The sequence below is a fragment of the Typopeltis vanoorti genome, chromosome 13 (assembly GCF_054136105.1).
Source record: "Typopeltis vanoorti isolate ZY-2024b chromosome 13, IOZ_Tvanoo_1.0, whole genome shotgun sequence".
NCBI classification, from domain to species: domain Eukaryota; kingdom Metazoa; phylum Arthropoda; class Arachnida; order Uropygi; family Thelyphonidae; genus Typopeltis; species Typopeltis vanoorti.
In genome coordinates this window covers 20,409,308-20,426,237 of record NC_143561.1, presented here as the reverse complement: position 1 = coordinate 20,426,237, position 16,930 = coordinate 20,409,308, and the positions used below count along the sequence as shown (strand labels likewise).

The 16,930-nt window shown below is 35.0% G+C and overlaps 1 protein-coding gene across 2 annotated transcripts in view; it reads right to left on the bottom strand.

The window, feature by feature from the left end:
• The window catches only part of LOC150099979 (kinesin heavy chain-like), a 579,478-nt gene that overhangs the window by 85,693 nt on the left and 476,855 nt on the right, over nt 1-16,930 (bottom strand). The window lies entirely within an intron of this gene.

Below are 16,930 nucleotides of genomic sequence, written 5' to 3'. Positions count from 1 at the left end.
GGGATGGCCCCTTGTCATTGCTCCTTCCCGTCGTTCCACCAAGTGAAGGAACTCTCCAATGTCTACCCTTTAACTGCCTCTCAACAGTTTAAAAGTCTTGATCATATCACCTCTCCTTCTTCTATCCACCAAACTCTGCAGTCCACATTCCCTCGGTTGATTCTCATAACTCATATTGTACAGTGCTGTTATCTGCCTCTGTATGCTTTCCACAGTCAATTAATCCTCTTCAAATCCTGGGGACCAAATCTGAGAACAATAGTCTAAGTGTGGTCTGATCAGGGCCTTATACAACGGAATGATAACTCTTTTATCTCTGCAGGTCAGCGTCCTTCTCAGTATTGCAGCAATTCTCTGAGTTACCCTTCCCACCTTTGCAATATGCTCCCTGAATTTCAGTTTTCTATTTGGAACTTAATTTTGATAAAACAATGTTGGTAGATATATACTTATAATCTGAACTCTTAAAAGAATAATAAATTACAAGAGTAATCAAAATCATAAAAATAATAATTTACAAGAGGAATTTAAAACCTTAAAGTAGATTAAAAAGCATGGACATATTTTTACCAGAAGGGAATAAAATAAAGATAAAATATATGAAAATTTTTTTAAAAAACTGAAGAATACATACTGCATGACATAATGAACTTCCATGAAGAATGAACAAACAAAAATAAAAATTACAGTGCATGGACTGTTTTGATTGGGAGTTGTCTTCAGAGAAGTGAGGAGAAATAATGAAAGGTGAAGTTTGTGCTAAGTTTACTTTTATGGGTGCATCGAATTTTTTAGTTGTCACTCATTGGTGGAAATCTCAAATTTATTTGAATATGGTGGAGCTTCCAATTCTCTGAGATGATGTATAGGGGCAATGTGCTTTTTTTTTTCTTTCCAAAATTATGTTCGAAAAAATTTTAAAACCAACAAGAACACAAAGATCTTCCCTAAGGTATGTCTGAAAACATCCTTCATATTTTTAAAATAGGGCTGAATATATATATCATTCATGTTTTAATATTTAATCACAGACATAGCCAGTGTTTCTATTCCGGGGTGCCCCTTAAAAATATAGGCAAATTTGCTATGTTGTATTGATTTGCCACATGTCTGATTCGTCATATGCCATAGCTATATGCAAGTCCTAAGCCAGGATAAATGGGAAGGGTTGGGGAAAGCAATGGTGAAGTACACCGAATAAAGAATCTCACCAGAACACTTTATGACAAGAACTCAACATGCTTCAAATATGGATACCAACCGTGAACCCCTTCAGGCTAGATGGTAGCTTACAAGTGACAGGAGAAGAGCAAGGACTTGTGCCTAGTAGTTAAGAAGTATATCCTTTCCTTCATGCCTACGTAGTGATCAGAATACATCATTAAAATTATGGAAGCAACTAAAAAAGTAAAACTTCAATTTAATATAAACCAAAATAAACACTCATTAGTTGTAATGGCTAGTCAGTAACTTTAGCATGCGGCGTAGATTGTAGTGCAGCTTGTTTCTTTGTGTGTGTGTGTGTGTGTGTGTGAATATTACAGATGATGACCTTAATATGAAAGTCAAAACGTCGAGTGTTTATTTTGGTTTATATTAAACTAAAGTTTTACTCTAACATGATAGTTGTTTCCATAATTTTCATGAAGTATTAGGGAGTATGTGATGCAGCCCAACAGTTGATGGTGCTTATGATGAAAGAAACAGCCTGTGCTGCACAAAATTTTACCAAATTGGAACATGGAATGTCAGAGGCATGTCCCTTGGAAAACAAGAAATTGAGAAATGTGTGTGCAGAACAAACATAGATATCCTGGGTATTAGTGAATTCCATTGGACAGGAAATGGTCAGTTTCAGTCTGACGAATTTACAGTCTATTTTTCCGGAAGCGACAGCGTTAGAAGAAGGAGAGTTGCCTTCATTGCAAACAAGCAGGTGGCTAGATGTGTTGAGAATCACAGAGCACATACTAATCATATAATATCCATCAGAATTTGTAGCAAAACACTCAACATCACCATACTGCAAGTTTATGCACCAACTTCAGATGCAAGGGAAGTTGAAATAGAACAATTCTACAATGAACTTCAAAATGCTTTAAACCAAATACAAAAGAAGGACCTACTGTACGTTATAGGCAATTTCGATGCAAAAGTAGGTGAAGGAGAAGATGCAAGGATGGTAGGCAGATTTTGGTCAGGTGAAGCCAGGAAAATCACTTCAGCATTGTGAACACATCCAACCAAAACAATGCTTATATACATGGGCCTCACCAAAACCAGATTGATTTCATTTTATGCCAACAGCATTAGAAAAGTATAATAAATATAGTTTAATCCTTTATCCAAGTGAGCAAACAAAGTTTGCGCCTGAAAATATCTTCAGGACTGGGATAAGGTAGTACAACACCAGGCAACTCGTAGCAAAGGTGGACCAAGTTAACATCACTCTTAAAAAAATAAAAAATAAAATAAACTTTCTGCATTTTAAAAGCTCCATTGCCTCTGCAAAGACACTACCTGATGCTGATTGCAGCACAGACCATCAACTATTAGTGGTCAGAATGAAGGCTCAAACTGTGCAAGAAAAAGAAAGACATCATCCAGAAAAAGTTCAATGTCAACAACATATCGCCAATGTATGCTGTAGAAGTGAAGAACAGGTTTGATTTACTCAACCTTGATGAAAAAGACACAGAGGAATAATGGCGTGAGATTAGAGATAATATCATCGAAATTGCTGAGAAACATGTACCATACCAAAAACAAAACAAAACAAACAAATGGCTATCTGACAACACCATCAAAACAGCTAATCTGCAAAGAATGGCCAAAGCAAGTGGAAAGAGGGATGAAGCCAAAAAGCTGAATGCAGCTTTCCAACATGAAGCCAGGAAGGAAAGACAGATAAATGAATAATATCAACATTTAGAAACTAACAGCTAGCAGAAAAGGACATACTAGAGCCCTGTTTGTTGAAGTGAAGATGATGCAATCCAGTTTTTCCACACAAGGAATAGGCAGGGACTGCAATGGAAACGAAATTAGCGACCAGGTGGAAAGAATACACAGAAGAGCTAGATGCCAACCTGACTCACACCAATAAGACAATAAAAACGGCCTTATGGACAGAGAACCAAACATCTTGAGAAAAGGGCCATGAGAAAAATGCCAAACAAGAAAGCCTCAGGTACTGATAGGATACCTGCAGGACTCCTAAAACCAGTGCCAGTCAACATTATCACAGCTTTGTGCCGAGAGATATGGTCCACTTGCAAATGGCTCTAGCATGGGCAAAGATCAATATTCATTCCATTACCAAAGAAATGTGATGCCAGAGATTGCTTCAATTATTGCAGCACTTTCTCATGCAAGCAAGATCCAACTGAAGATTATTGAACAGCGGCTATAGCAGGTCATCAATCAGGAGCTACATGATGTACAAGCTGGTTTCAAGAAAGGGAGAGGCACTAGAGATCACATCGCCAACATCAGATGGATCACTGAAAAGACCTGCGAACACCAGAAAGACCTGTACATGCATTTCATTGATGACAGCATGTACAGGTCTTTCTGTAACTTTTGACTGTGTAGAGCATGATAAGCTATAAGTGGCTCTGCATGACCTTGGTGTCCCATCATACTGATCAAGCTTATTACATTGCTGTATACTGATCAGGAAGTAACAGTGCAGACACTTTATGGTGACACACACTGGTTCAGGATCAGCAAGGGTATGAGACAGGGTTGTATTTTGTCCCCATTTCTGTTCAACCTCTATGCTGAAGTGATCATGAGGAAATTAGACATGGATCCAATATTGGAGTGAAGACAGGAGAAGAACTATAAACAACTTGGGGTATGCAGATGACACAACCTTATTGGCAGAAAGAGAAGACCTGCTAAATCTAATTTTGAAAATCATGAAAGAAAGTGAAAAAAATGGGGCTGCACCTTAACATAACGAAAACAAAACAAAGATCAAGACAACAGCAGCTAGTGGAGAAGTGAAGTTTAAAATCAATGATGAAGAAACTTAATCAGTTCAGGATTTCATCTTCCTCAGTTCAAAAATTGACTGTGATGGCAGATTCACCCCTGAAATCACGCATAGGATCACTCTGGGCTATACTGCAATGGTCAGCATGAATAACATCTGGAAAAGCAAAGACATCACTCTACCAAAAGTACTTAGAGTGATATCAGTCAGAGTCAAAAGTAGATTAGTCTTTCTCATAATGACGTATGGTGTAAAAACTAGACAATAAAAAGGGCTGACAGAAGAAAAATTGATGCATTTGAAATGTGGTGCTGGCAGAAACTTACAAATACCACAGACAGTCAGGGTGACAAACAGAGATGTGCTGGAGGCTCATAAAATCAGTGACATCACTGGAAGCTAAAATCACTAGACAATGACTAACTTACTTTGGCCACGTTATGTGCGCCAACTCACTAGAGAAGTTTGTGATTTGGGAATGGTCAGTGAAACAAGAAGAAGGGGGCCAATGGAGAACAAGATGGCTCAACACCAATCAAGTAGATAAACATGAACATCAAACAACTGAAAGAAATAGTTGATAGGACAGCATGGAGAATGCTTGCCTACAAAGTCACTAAGAGCTGGACATAACTGAATGGTTAAATCATCATCATTGATTTGCATTTTAGAGAAGCAATATGAAAAATTCAGAGAGAGATAGAATCTGAAATATCTGTGCTTTTCATTAAAGTTTATTATTGTGTTTATTTATTGTTATTTGATCATTACCAAAGGTATCTTTTAAAGATTATACTCTACTGTTTATATCTCCAACAAGAACCACTTTTGCCTTTTCACGTCTGCTGCTATCTCTAATGACCCGAAAAATTCCTCAACTTTTTTCTTAGTAGAATCTTCTGTGGGATCACAGACACAAATAAGGTTTGCTGTCCAATTAACCATTCTGATGTTTTCTTCATATCACTCTACCTGAAAGTGCCTGCCATTCAAGACTATTTTTTATGTTTGGTGTTGAATATTATATTTACTTCTTCCTTTCACTGATCTTTATTGCCTGAATTTCCACTTATTTTTTGTTGACATATGTTATGCTGTGGTGCTTATCTTCAATTATACTGATGGTAAGTTGGGGTTTGTTTCCAGTAGCTGACTTCACTGTTCACCTTGGTTCCCTAACAGTGTGGGTTATTTCATAAACTAGGTAATGCCCTAGCTGAAATTCCATCATGTACCTTCATTTTGTTTTGGTTTAAGACTTTTTTTTTTTATTTTTTAAGAATAAAAGTCTTCATCCAAAACAAATTAAATCCCAAAGCACTAGTCCATCCTTGTTCATACAGTATTCAGGTAGATGCCTGCTAATGGATGCACCACAAGAAGGTGAAGACTGAACATTAGGTTTGAAGCTCCAGTCAGTTCTCAACATTCCTTAAAAAGCTATGTGGAAGTCTCCCCAGTAGTTATCTAGCTTTAACTCTTAATTAATTCCAAATGCAAAACTGTCATTTGAAATGGATATTTTCAGTGAAATGCCCACTATGTGTCCATCCTAAACAGACAAACCTGGTTCCCGCATATTTTCTGTAAACCTTATTATCAGTCACAAACATTCCATTCTTTCATAACCCAATTTTTATTCAAGAGTATTACTTTCATAAACAGTTTAAAGCAGCCTTTCAATGCTTGTCCACTTCATTGCCTCACATCTTTAATATACCACTTATTCTTCAGAATTATTGCTTCCTCCCACTCCAAGTGCAGTCATCAGCACTGTCTGTATAAGTAAACTCAGCATCCTACCCAGTCATGGCTGTATTTTCCCGGTACTCTCTTTCCAAGTTTATATTTTAGAAACCAATATTATTGACTATAGGTTTCAAAGGTGTTTTGTTTGGCCATACTACTTTGCAATATTAAAAAAAAAAATGTGTGCAGCAAAACCGGCTTATCAGCCATCATCTTCAAGGATGTTGATTGTGGTTAGTTTGATATAACCTTCCTTTTCACTAATGTCCTCTCTTTCTCTCTAAAAGAAATCTCAGAATGAATTCAACCCCCCCCCCCCACTCCAATAACATGGACTTATCCACTTTGGTTATTTTACCTGGCATGACAAAATCTACAAATGGCTTGAAAGCATGGGGTTTCATCAACCTGTTCATGGTAAACTTGGATACAATTGCCTTAGACAATTGTATCCTTAGACATAAAACCCATAATATGGCTATGCTATGCTGACACTGTTCTCAATTTGGCCATATGGCATGGATATATTAGAATCATATCCAAACATCTTGGTGCATCTTAATGGCCAACACCCTAGGATCCATCTTGCTATTAAAAACAAAACCTGTTTGCTCTTCTCTCCTATGGATACTTATCCATCTACAGAAAGCATATCCACACCATTAAGTAAATGCATCATCTTTTTCAAGGGTATTCCTATGAATAGTATGGCATTATTAAAACTTCAGCAAACAGAGACAAAATCTGTTTGGAAATTACCAGTCTCTTCACTGAATCAATTAGACTCATGACACTTTTAATCAATGACATCTTCCCCTCTACAAAATAAGTGACATTCTTCTCTCAAACCTAATATCCCCACCACACACAAAAAATCCATTACCGTTCCTTGCATTTAAGGATGCCTCAGAAAATTTTTTTCTGAGAATTTTAATTTTCAGAAAAATTTCTGAACATTTTTTAAAGCCTTACTACAAATCAGCCTCTTAATCTCACTTCCATGCACAAGAGGCTGCAAGGCCTATAGTAAATAAACCATGTGCAGGCTAAATCTGCATATCAAAAGATCTTCATCACTCAGATCATCCTCTACAGCAGCATTTCCCAAACTGTTGTTTGTATCCCCCCCCCTCGAGGGTAGGTGAAAAGTATTTAGGAGGATGATGCACTTTTTATATTTTTTTATTTTATATTTTTGTTGCAGATAAGGGAAAATCTGCTCTATAATTAATTTTTCAATAACTAAAAATCTAAAGGAAGTTTTAAACAAACTGTGTCACTTAGCATGTATTGACTGACCTCCATTAGAATCGCATCACATTAACAACATGATCACTTTCCAACCAAAACTTGGTTGGAAAGTGATCATGTTGTTAATTTTTATCATGTAATAATTAAAAGGGGGGGGATACAAGTTTGTATCCCCCCCCCTCGAGGGTAGGTGAAAAGTATTTAGGAGGATGATGCACTTTTTATATTTTTTTATTTTATATTTTTGTTGCAGATAAGGGAAAATCTGCTCTATAATTAATTTTTCAATAACTAAAAATCTAAAGGAAGTTTTAAACAAACTGTGTCACTTAGCATGTATTGACTGACCTCCATTAGAATCGCATCACATTAACAACATGATCACTTTCCAACCACGTAGTTCAAACTATTTGCATTAAAAGTGTAAATTCAAATAGTTCAAACCACATGGTCAGAACTCTTGGCTAAATTTTGAAATCATGTATCTCAAATTGTAATAATCTTCAGCAATTGTTTCACCACTTGTGCATGCATTTCTAAATGTTTATTCATGTTTTGTGTCACAAGTTATGATGGATATACAAGTTATACTCGAGAGGCTGGGATTTCAATGCTTGTGGACCTCAAAGTCTTTTTGTGGAGTCCCATTTATGGTTAAAATTAAATATTGAACCTGATTCACCAAACTAACTTCTTCCCAAAAGAAACAATTTCATTTGTCTCATTAAACTTTTATTTTATTACTGAAAATTTAGCTCTACAGCGCTGGACCGCACGAAGAAAAGATTTGGTGGTTCAAATCTAGTCGCCGACTAGAGGAACTTTTTCTAAGCCTTTTTTCAGCCGGTTCCCGAGTTAGTCGATCTCTGGCACAGGCTAGCGGGTTTTTTCTCCTGGAAACTCGGGTTTTTTTGTCCCATAAACTCAAGAAAATCGACCGTAGAACCCACACTATTTTCAGACATTAAAGATATTGTGTTAGGGTTAGAGACCACGAGATGGCGGCACTAGCTTGCCGCCTTCTTCACTGCGTATCGATCAGTGATAGCCTTGGGCCAGCTATCTCTCTGATTGGCTACCAGTGGAGATTGAACTGCCCACTCAGTCTCCAAAAGTTAGATAGGGTAAACGGTCCTGCCTACTCCCCATACGGGAACAACATAGGCGTTAGCTGATTTTCTTTTTTTTTTTTTAAATTTAGCTTTCATAATTTTTATTTCTGCTCTATGTATATATTGGATTTGTATAACTAAAAATATATTTAATAATTAAAAAAAAGGTTTCATGTGTCTGCAATTTATCATAATGCAAATGTTAAAAAATAAACACCTTTATAATTAATCGTGTTTGAATGAAATATTCTAACTTCTCCCAAATTTTTCTGAGAGGGAGATACATAGGTACTGAAAGTTTGGGAAACAATGCTGTATACTTCTTGTTCTTGCAAACTAGCATATGCTGGAAGAATAGTCAATCTCCATTTGGATGAACATAAAAAACACATTCAAGAGATCCTGGAACTGATTCATATTGTCAGATTCCATAGAGAAAAACCACCTCATTATACAGCTATAGACTTTAAAATCTCAGAGATTTTTTTTTTTTTTTTTTTTGAATCTACCATAGCTCTACAACATTTTTCTAAATAGATATGGCTACCTCACTACCAAAAATCTGAGAGATTATTATGATGACGCTGTCAGCTGAATGGGCACGATCTTCTATTTATACCCATAGGGGACACTAGGTAGGACTGTAGGATCCAATCAACCATTATCTAAAGGAAGAACCAGAATGTCACTATTTTTAAGCTTATCATGGAAATCAACTAGAAGAAAGCAACATTTTCCTCCCCTTTCAAATGTGTTAACTGCTTAAATTGCAGTTTTAAATAAGTTGAAGAAATAGAACTATCTTATTTACCTTGTTAATTTTCCCTGGTCAAATACACATTCATATGTAGATTATGATATTTATAAAATGTTAAGCACACATTTATTTGAATAATTTAACACTATGTTTAATTAAACAATTGGTTACATTTAAGCTGATTTGTAAGGCTCGAAAAATGTAAAATTTTATGTTGGGAGATGAATTTCATCGCCCAGTGTGAGATCAGTTCTCCACTTACTGGAGGCTTGAAGTGACTTGAAAATTTCTGTTTTGTCACTGGAGCAGAGTTCCCAGACAATGTAAAAAAATAAATTTTAAAACAATAGAAAAATTACACAAAACTGATAAAAATAAAAAAATCCTTAGCCCGCCTATGGTACAAAATGTATTATAGGTTTGCATATAACCTTTCATGGGTGGAAGTCACAAAAAAAAAAATAAATAAATAAAATAATAATAAAAACCTAACCAATTCAATAAATAATAACTACGAGCTGTTGTTGGATCCTACTTCTTCTTAATCTGTACCTTGAATCCGACATGATTACAATTACGATGTTCTTAACTAATTGATAAGTTGTGAGTTGATTTCTAATTCAAATATAGAGAAAATTTATATTTAAAGACTGCGCCACTCTATATCTGAATTAGTTCAAGAATTGATGAAAAATCAACCTTCAACTATTTCTCCTTAAAATATATATACTGGCCGAGTATATTTGACTTACTTAATTTACCTGCTTTGGTTCGAATATTTTATGAATGGTGCAGTAAAAGAGATTCAGGCAAAATACAACTTTAGATAAACAAAAACAAACATTTAATTTAGAATCACAAATTATACACATAAGTTCAAAATCATTAATTAAGATATTACAAACGCTTTAGCTCTTCTGATAATACAGTCATACAAACTCAGGCATTGGTCAGTTATCTGAAATACAGTCTTCATACAGTTCACTTAACACTTAATAAAGCTTAATGTCATAAAATTCCTTAGTGATCATTCACATTAACATCTCATAGTTTTTTTAAGTTTCAAATACAATTTATTGGTGGCAATACTTTTTCACAAGCTTACACTTTTAAATCTATGCTTCAGCTAACCTCTGCAACAGTTACTGTTAGTATAGGGATATTCTAGGAAGAAACACACTCATATCTCTGCATAGGAATATTAATGGTTGGAATATTCTTACCGACAATTTTCCTTCTTCATATACTTATGTGCGAACACTTTTTGTAACTGTATACATTTTAATCAATTAACGGCACTCATTTAAAAAAATCTTCTTAGAAATAACTGGATTAATTAACGGTCACAATACACACAACCAAACGTTCTTGCATAGATCAAACCGCTTGCACTACATTTGACATCACTTAACTAATTCAGTGTTCTACTAACAACTCTTGTACTAAGATAGCACACAATAATCCCTTAACTTGAAGTTTAGTATGCACAGTTGCCTACTCCTTCGACATCAATTTAATCCTTTAGGTACCATAATTCTTAACACCGCTATCATTAAACTCAACTTTGTTGCCTCTAATTATTCTCTAGTTACTTCGTGCTATGCTTCAAGGTTCTGTGTGTCCTTGAAAGGTCGGCCCTGAAATTAAATCTCAATTCAAGTATTGCTAGTCTATTTAGTAGTCACTCAGCTGTCTTCCGTAGCTATAATTGTTATTCTACAACTTATTAGCTAACTGCCTCTCGACCAGTAGACTTTATTTAGCTGCTTGAGTGACTTGCCGACTCGCTATTATCGCACTGCGATTCCCGAATGCCCTGATTCCGACCTAATGCCAATCCTCTCCTTTTTCTCTCTCTTAATAATCTAATCTCTCCTCTATTTTCAGCGTTCTTCCCTTTTTATATCCGTTGTTCCCGCCTAAATTGTTCTCGTGATCTAAAACTCTTTTCAATAAACCTTCTCTTCACGTGGTGTTCCAAAAACGTGCTCACTCACTTACATACGTCTCCATGACAACCAAACAAAACATAATAAAATTGAGCTATTGCATAACGTTAAACTTCTACCAATAAGAATAAATAGAGAATATTTACATTTCAATTAATGCGCAGTTAAATTATCAAATACAAATTCTTATAATATTAACAAAGCAATAAATAAAATAGCTTAATAATATTTAATACAGTCTTTTCATTATTAATACATATATCTTCGATTAAATAATTAAATAAGGTTAAAGGTAGTTATATGAATATTAAATTATAAACAAGTGAATTACATTAAATAATATTTACAAGTCTAGCCTATGTGATGGAAGATCACGTTGGATTCTGAAACAAATAATAATTACTCCAATCTCTATATAATCAGAATCCAACACTGTCATCATCCAACAATAAAAGCCATACTTGTGATGACTTTTAGCTTAATTTCTGGATAGAATAGGTATACCTCTTTAGTCTTGGTCAGCAACATATCTAACAAACTTTTTTTTTTGGAGGGAGAGGGAGGCAGGGTTCTGCAGAAAGCAAGTTCTCTTTCTGGGTAGAAAATAATATTGCTCCAACTCTCAGGGAGGGAAAAAAAAAAGGAAATATTAGATCTTCTTGGCAAAACTTTGCAAAAACCAAGCGATCCTTTATGGGACATAGAGTATATATATATATATGATCTAAATACTAAATATAATGAGGATTCAGAAAATAGAAAAACAGAAGATGTTATGGTCCTAACAGAAACCAAGAAAAAAAAAAAAAGATAAAAGAATCCTAAGGAATTGTTTCAATATGTAGCCAGCAAAAGAAAGAATGATTATGGAAGGATGACACTGATAGGAGAAAATGGTATAAAGACAGCTGTTGCAGAATATGTGGTGGAGATACTTAATGAGCAATTCATAAAGGTCTCTCAATCTTGCGAATGTGACTTCATGGAGAGACTGAGAGCAGTAGATGATGAGGAGGAGAGACTGACTGTAAGTGAGCAAGAGGTGTATGGGGAGTTGAGTTTGAGTAAACTAGATGTTAATAAGGCTGTGGGACTTGATAATATATATCACCGCATATTCCGAAGGAGTGTGCCAGGGATTTGACACCTGTCTTGACATATTTTTTTAATACAAGTCTTGCACTAGTCAAGTCTCTAAGGAGTGGAAGGAGGGCAAGATTGTGCCACTTCATAAAGGAGATGATTGCATTCAAGCATCAAACTATAGGCCTATCTGTGTGTTAGGTGTTGTGGTTAAGTTGTTGGAGAAGCTTGTGAGAACTAGGATCTAGAGTTGAGTTGACAACAATGGTATTATCTTTGATGGACAGCATGGATAGCAAGGGAGGTCATGTTTTTAGTAATCTACTTACTTATTACAATAAAGTGACTGCTTCTTTGGACAGAGGAGAAGGATACACAGTAATATACTTAGATTTTGCAAAGACTTTTGATAGAGTACCTCATGATAAATTGATAGTCAAACTAGAGCAGATGGGGTTGGATATTAGATTAGTGCATTGGATTGCAGATTGGCTACCTGATAGGTATCAACATGTTGTGTATGGGGGAGTGATATCCAGAGAAAAGGAAAGTCACTAGTGGTGTGCTTGAGGGATCTGTTTTAGGGCCATTACTGTTTAACTTGTATATTAATGATATTGGTGAAGATTTGGTTGGAGATATTCAGTTGTTTGCAGATGATGCAAAGTTGGGATGAACCATGAAGAATAGTGAAGATGTTGTGGCCTTACAAGAAGACTTGAATAAATTGAGTGATTGGGCACGGAAATAGAGATCCGAGTTCAATGTTGCAAAATGTAAGGTTTTAAAATTTGGAAAACAAAGATGGGATGCAGAATTTATGCTTGGTGAGGATATATTATTGGAGGTGGAAGAAACAAGAGATCTGGGGGCGACAGTGGATAAGGATCTGAAATTTAGGGGACACATAGCCAAAATTGTTAAGACAACACAAAGGCTTCTGGGAATGATGCAGAGGGCACTGATGTGTAGAAGTAGGGAGATTCTTGCTCCGTTGTATAAGGCTTTGATTAGGCCACACATGGACTATTGTGTCCAGATTTGGTCAAGGGTTTTCAGAAGGATGAAGAGATGTTGGAAAGGGTCGAAAGGCAATTGACTAAGGTAATTTTTTCTGACCTCTGGAATGTCGAGTATGAGGAAAGATTGAGAAGATGTAATCTGCAGAGTCTGGTGGACAGGAGGAAGAGGGGAGATATGATAGAGACCTACAAGTTGGTAAGGGATTGTTATAGGATCGATGCTGGAGAAGTTCTACAGAAAATAGTGGGAGATCAGGGGAGAACCAGAGGTCATCACTGGAAACTGTATAAAGAGGGTGTGAGTAGGGGAGTGAGGGGACAGGTTTTTTGTGCAGAGTTGTAAATGATTGGAATGCCTTACCTGAGAGTGTGGTGTCTGCAAGGAGTTTGAATGTGTTCAAGGCATGGTATGATGAGCTGTGTGTGTGCATGTAATAAAAGGACCTCCCAGATGAGTCTTTGACTCCATGAGGTCTTGGAGTAATAATAATAATAATAAAAGTTATGAAATTGAGGTAAATATCAACATATATAGAGTGGAGTGGATAAAAGCAGAAGGACTAAAGACAGAGTATCCTCATATTTTTATGAGGATAGACTGTCTATTTTCATAAAAAGCTAATGAAAGAATCAAGTTGGGAAGAAGTAAATGAAAGGTTTATAAAAGTAATTCTTGAGTGCATGGGTTTGCATTTTTAATTACTGGAATGGAACTTAGGTCTCATATGAAGATGCTTAGCTAAAATGAAGAGCTACGTGAAATGATTGAATTAACAGAGAGATGCAAGAAATTATGGTTTGAAGACTTTAATAGTTGAGTTGAACAGTGATTATCACTATGTGGATCATCATGGAGAAGATCATGCTAATGATAATGGATTCATGGCTGTTTGTGAAATTGGGGTGTCCAGTGCTAAATGCTGATTATCAACACAAAGATATACACAAATTTACATGAACCTAAGACTTAACCAACAGAGGTATAAAATCAGTAACTGATTTGGTGATTAAATGAGAGAGCAGTAATAGTGTAAGATGCAAGTGTGTTGTGAAAGAACTATCTGATTTTTGTGGATCTGAACAATGTTTACAATACTGTCCCAAAGAATAGAATGTGGTAGGAACTGAAAAGAGCAGGTATAGACGAAAGAATGGTAGCGATTGTGTAGAGAATGTACCAGAGATCTACTATAGACTGTGACAAACTTTCATCAAGAGGCTCGATAAGATATGCTATATTCACCAATATTTAAGATCTACTTAGATATAAAATCATAGAGGATTTTGAACAGGGGAAAAAGGTATATCCATTGGAGAACAGATCTTTTTGTTGATGACTGAGTGATCATTGTAACAAGATAAGGAAGATGTGGAATATTAAATCAGAAAATTGATGGATGCATATAAATGTTGAGATCTGAAAGTCAATCTGTTAAAAACCAAGTACCTAGTTTATTTATTTTTTATCTAGCTCTCAACCACAAAAAGGTTTTTCTGTAAATTTTAGTATACATTTGTACTGTGGCTGGGCTAAGAATTAATTTTTTAATATTAATTATCTATATTTTTAATATTTTTATTTATTTTTTACAGCTGGAGGCAGAGCTGTCATAACCTACTAAGCAACTAAACCAAGGTCTAGGGATGGCAAGTTTGGAGGACAATAAAACCGTCAAAAATTAATAATTAGATATACTCTCTTTTATTGTTTTTTATTTCTTATTTTGAATATTTAAATTGGGTTAATAAAGCAATCTTTATAATGGACACCCAGGAACAAAATACTATTTGGATAGCTGTTTATTTGTTTGCCAATTGCTAGTGGGAGCATATATTCAGACAAAGTTTTTGCAAGCAGTCACTTGCAAAATCTTTCTGTATATTGACTGAGTATACAATCAACTGTGGTGCAAAAATTGTGAAAATTCTGTCTGTTGATTGTTATGGATTTTCAATAGATAAATTTATTTCAAGTTTTTGCAATAATAACAGATAATATTGTTTATCTTCTGTGGTCAACCACAAATAAAAGTCCAGATAGCAAAAAAATCATAACTTCAATAAAATCAACAATACAAACAAAACAGTTTGTATCAATATTCATTTAGTGAATAGCTCTTGAAGTTTACAAAATTTCTGTGCATTTTGTAAGAGTTGTGTTGCAGTACTTTAGTACTACATCATTGGCAAGAGAAAAAATTCTAAGCACATTCTTTCAAATTCGGAAAGATAATTAATTATATAAAATTGAAATTCATTCTGTTATTACTATTAAAATATTAATATTACATTTTATTACAATAGTAATTTAAGAGATTATTACACTTACAGTAAATTAATTAAGAAATGAATTCATATAAACCTGGCAAAATATTTAAAAAAAAAAAAAAGAACGTAAAGCTTTAAAAACACAATTAGCCAGAGCCAGTAGTCTTTTCCATGTCACTGAAAGAGTCGCCTATTGTTTTACTGTAAACTTTCAGAAATTTTATTAATGAAAAATAATAAATGAGATATTGACAATATAGAATTATGAGGGTTAAAAATATTTCGACCAATCATTTTGCCAAGAACTGGACATTAAAATTAATGTTAAATCAAAATTTCACAGAAATATATACAAATTTAACTATAATTCTGCAAATATTATTAACCATTATGGTAATACTAGTCTTGAAACAACTTAAAATGACTTTCACCCCTCCAAACTAACTATCCACAATTTTACTGTATAATCACCAAAGTCATTCCATCTGCCTTCAAAGAAACAAGGTGTTTATATAATATACTGCCTGTGGTATGTGTCATGTTAGGACAAATTGGCCAGTCCATTGACATCTGCATGGACAAACTCAGAGATATATAGAAGAAAAGAGTATATAAAGAAGTCTAGTTTTCAACACAAGCGAGGAACATTAATTATGTTTCAACAGTCACAATACAAGCCAAAAAATTGCACCTGATTTCTCAAAATGACCCGAAATCCCTTGCGATGACAGCACACAACTCTTGGTTGGCATTTATACATTTGGGGACCCACTTTGCTGAGAGGTTCTGAATGCCCAGATGTTGGTGGATAATGACCCTAATTCATTCTCTGGAAATCCACAGTCTTTGCAATGTTTTTGGCTGGTATTCATCTACCATCAAGGATCAATGTTTTCAGGTCTGATCACATGGAAGGTCTTCCTGACCTGGGGCATCTGTTGTCTCAGGATGTCCAGTTTTAAATTTTTGCCACCCATCTGACAAAAGCTGGATATGCTGGGACACAGTCCCCTAAAGTCTCACACACAAAAGTTTGGTGAATTTCAGTTTGGGGACTTTTCTTGCAGCATGAAAAACTTGATGCAGTCTGTACCTTTGTGTCTTCAAATTTCTTCAAAACTTCTGGCATGTCTTCTTATATAATCCTAAAAGAAAAAGAACAAATTATAACAATTTGATGAAACATGAGGAATAAAGGGTTTTAAGATATATTCGTTCTTATGGTTATATCAGTTGTTTTAATATCATTTTTGTTCTAGATGTTTATCAGAACTTTTCAGCTCCACCTCATATTTGCTGAAGCCTTAATAACACCATATGATTGAAAAAAGCCGTGGTATGAAAGTGGTAATGTACTTACCAGTGTGTGCAGGCTTTCTTTACAACAAAAATTATAAGGATATATTTGATTGTTGTAGGGTAACTAGGGCATCAACAAAGGGCAGAAAATTTCAAGTTTTTTTTTTTTTTTTTTTTTTTTTTTGTCAATCATAAACTGGATTCTATACTACTCGTTGTTGATATGCTAAAAATGTTTCATCAACACAGCAAAGCTATATTACTGGTTTCAGAGTAGGAGTCTAGTGTAATTTTTTCAGTGTCAGGAAAACACTAGCAGGGGAGAGGGACAGCTTGCTGTCCCTCTCCCCTGCTAGTGTTTTCCTGTTTTCTATTTTTTTTTTCATGTCAAGTGAAATAACCAGAGTGCATGAATAAATAAGAGAAATAAGGCAGATATA